Source organism: Elgaria multicarinata, chromosome 1 (assembly GCF_023053635.1).
Source record: "Elgaria multicarinata webbii isolate HBS135686 ecotype San Diego chromosome 1, rElgMul1.1.pri, whole genome shotgun sequence".
Classification (NCBI taxonomy): Eukaryota; Metazoa; Chordata; class Lepidosauria; order Squamata; family Anguidae; genus Elgaria; species Elgaria multicarinata.
Genome location: NC_086171.1, coordinates 2945808 through 2949798, shown reverse-complemented (window position 1 = coordinate 2949798; position 3991 = coordinate 2945808).

Here is a 3991-nt window from a genome sequence, read left to right as displayed (position 1 = left end):
ATCGCATCCTGCCTCCCACCGGGCTTCTAAGATGCTTTAGCGGCAGGCGTGGCCAGTTCTCATCTTAAGGGCTAGAAACATGGGTTGGCTTTGTTTTTAAAACAAAAGCTGGGGGATTCTGGGAGGGGCCTATGAATTTATGCGGTTGCAACACACAGCTGTGGAATAGCTGCAGACTCTGCCTACAGCCAATTTCCATTGCAAATCAGAAATGCATAACATTGGACCGGTTCAGAAGACACCTTACACCAGCCTTCCTCAACCTCGGGCACTCCAGATGTTTTGGACTACAACTCCCAGAATGCCCCAGGCAGCTGGGGCATTCTGGGAGATGCAGTCCAACACATCTGGAGCGCCCTAGGTTGAGGAAGGCTGCCTTACACCATGGCTTTAGGCACGGTGGTCACGCCAGAAAGCCATGCTGTGTTCAGAAGACACCTTACACCATGGCTTTAAGCACAGTGAATAAGGCTTTCTGGCTTAAGCAGGGGTGTGGGTGAGGGGTCAGGGCTCTTTTTCCCATTGGAGCGCATGTGCACTCAGCTCCTTTAAAAAATAAATTTGAAAATGGCAGGTGCAACACCCTCCTTCCGCTGAGTTCTGACCCCATAAAAAGCAGTGCGCTACGTTCCAGTGGGCAGACAAATGGATTTGGGGGCAGAGGTTCAAGTCTCCGCTCTGCCATAAAGCTCATGAGGCCGTCAAAGGCCAGTCCCTCTGAGTCCTTCATCAGTAGCCTTCCTCACAGGGTTGTTGTGAGGCCAGACCCGAAACCTGCAAAGTACTTTGTGATTACAGAGTTTAAGTTATATTAAAAAGCAGCATGAGGCCTGGGCATTGGGAGGGTGCACGGAGTGGCAGCTTGAGCTAACACAGAGCCATTGGGGGTGGGGGGGGCAGTGCTCCCATCCCAGAACTAGTGAACAGAAGGACCAAGTTCATGGGACGTGGGAAACAAGCAGAGAACGGGCAGAGGCGGCAGGGTTTTCCTCTGCCTTTCCATCTAGAGAGGATCTTGCCTCCTCGGTTATCCATGCACTAGTGACATTCAGGCTGGACTACTGTGATGAACTCTACATGGGGCTGCCTTTGGAGACAGTTCGGAAACTTAAACTGGTGCAGAACGGGGCCAGCCGAGTGTTGGTGGGAATTAGGCAGTCTGATTATATGACAACTATATTGTAGCAGCCATTTCCAAGCCCAATTTAAAAAGCTGGTTTTGACCTTTAGCAGATGGGTACCAAGTTATTTGCATGACTGCCTCCAACTAAGGATGTGAGAGAGGGACGTGTCCGTGGTGGCCCCATCACTCTAGAATGGGTTGCCATCTGGGATGCATCAGAGAGGCAGTGTGATGTAGTGGTTAGAGAGTTGGGCTGAGACGCAGGAGATCTGGGCTCTAGTCCCCACACGGTTATGATGTTCACTTGGTGACTTTGGGCCAATCACTGATTCTCCGTCTAAACTACCTCACAGGGTTGTTGTGAGGATAAAATAGAGATGAGGAGGATTATGTATACTAACTTGGGTTCCATGCAAGAACAAGAAGGTGGGATATAAGTGTAAAAATACGTTTACGAACTTTTAGGAGGACGGTAAGATTTAGGTACTTGCTTTCGCTGAGTATGTTTTATGGGACTGTTCTTGAATTTTAGCAGCAATCGTGTTTTAGATTTTAGCACTGGGTTATTGCTGGCGTTTGTTGATTTTATTAATTGTTTTTGTTTTATCATTGAATGGGATTTTATTTGTGTATATAAAATATAAAAACAGCCATGTTGGTTGGGAATGAGGGGGATTGTAGTCCAAGCCATGCTGAGGGCACCAGGTGGGGGAAGGGTGCTTTAAACCCACACAAAGCCCTACGAGGAGAAGCTGAAAGAATCATAGAATCATAGAATAGCAGAGTTGGAAGGGGCCCACAAGGCCATCTAGCCCAACCCCCTGCTCAATGCAGGAATCCACCCTAAAGCATCCCTGACAGATGGTAGTCCAGCTGCCTCTTGAATGCAGCTGGACAAGAACTGGGCATGTTTAGCCTGGAGAAGAGAAGATTGAGGGGAGACATGAGAGCACTCTTCAAATACTTAAAAGGTTGTCACACAGAGGAGGGCCAGGATCTCTTCTCAATCATCCCAGAGTGCAGGACACGGAATAACGGGCTCAAGTGACAGGAAGCCAGATTCCGGCTGGACATCGGGAAAAACGTCCTGACTGCTAGAGCAGTACAACAATGGAACCGATGACTGAAAGAGGTGGTGGGCTCTCCCACGCTAGAGGCCTTCAAGAGGCAGCTGGACAGTTGCCTCTTAACAGTTGCAGAGAAAAGGGAATTCAGCTGGTGTCATTTGTATGTATGCAGCTCTTGGTGAAACTCCCTCTTCATCACAACAGTGAAAGCTGCAGGAGCCCTGCCCCCTTTTGTATCTGGTCTCTCTAGTATACCTCCTGCAGCTTTCACTGTTGTGATGAAGAGGGAATTTCACCAGGTGTTGCATGCATAACAATGACACCTGACACCTTCTGAAATTCCCTATTCTATGCACCTGTTAAAGATATAGGAGCCCTGTCCTCCTTTCCATATGGCCACCCTAGTCTCTCCCCATCTCCTTTGATTTTGGCCTTTTTCCCAGCTCCCAAAAGGATCTGCTTACCTACCCTGACCCCTGGTGGAACTGAAAGAGAAGGGCATTTCCCACGGCCTGCGTTTAACTGGAGAGACTGGGGATTGAGCCGTCTGTCTGTGTGCTCCAAGTGATGATGTCCATTTAGCTTAGGAAACTATTACTCCACCTGATGTCCTGGAGAGCTCACAAGCAGGGCATGAAGGCAACCCGGTGTGTGGCTGCTGTGAAAAAGGCAAATCTCATGTGGGACATGATTAGAAAAGGAAGAGAGACATGAGAGCACTCTTCAAATACTTGACAGGTGGTCACACACAGGAGGGCCAGGATCCCTTCTCGATCCATCATCCCAGAGTGCAGGACACGGGATAATGGGCTCAAGTTACAGGAAGTCAGATTCCAGCTAGACATCAGGAAAAACTTCTTGACTGTTAGAGTGGTATGACGATGGAACCCATGACCTAGAGAGGTGGTGGGCTCTCCCACACTAGAGGCATTCAAGAGGCAGCTGGATAACCATCTGTCAGGGATGCTTTAAGGCGGATCCCTGCATTGAGCAGGGGTGTGATTCTATAAATAAAACTGCCAAAGGAAGTGAGGCAGGTGGCTACCAGGAGCAGGGCCTTCTCTGCTGTGGCACTCCGGCTGTGGAATGAGCTCCCTAAGGAGGTTCGCTTGGCACCTACACTATATTCTTTCAGACACCAGGTGAAGACCTTTTTATTCTCTCAGCATTTTAACAATCTATAAACTTAATTTTAACTTTGCTGTTTTAAATTTGTATTTTAAATTTGTATTTCTGCACCGCTGCTAGATTTTATCCTGGTTTTGCGTTTTCATATTGTATTTTATATCATGTTTTTATACTTTTGTTTTATACTTTTGAATGGTTTTAATTTTTGTGAACTGCCCAGAGAGCTTCGGCTATTGGGCGGTATAGAAATGCAATAAATAAATAAATAAATAAATAAGATCACACTACCTATTACAAATCTATGACGGACAACACTTGGAATATTGTGTGTGTGTGTGTGTTTACATTGCTGCTTTGGCCGTGCAAGTAAGTATGCACATTTACCTGGGAGTAAATACTGATTGCAGCTGAATTTACTTCTGAGTAAACTGCATTGTCTCGGGCAGTGAAAGCCTATGCAGCCCCAGCAGACTTACTCGGGAGTAATTCCCATGCAAATGAAGCCTTCGCATTCCCTTAAATCTCCTCCGGCACAATTTCCTGCCCGCCCTCTCAACTTTCGCTCCTAGGCGCCCGCCCGCCCCGCGAACAAGTCGCCGGCAGGGGGCGAGCGACTCCAGCTCGACCAGTGCTAAAGGGGTTGCGCGGAGACAGATGCCAAGAGCGCATGCGC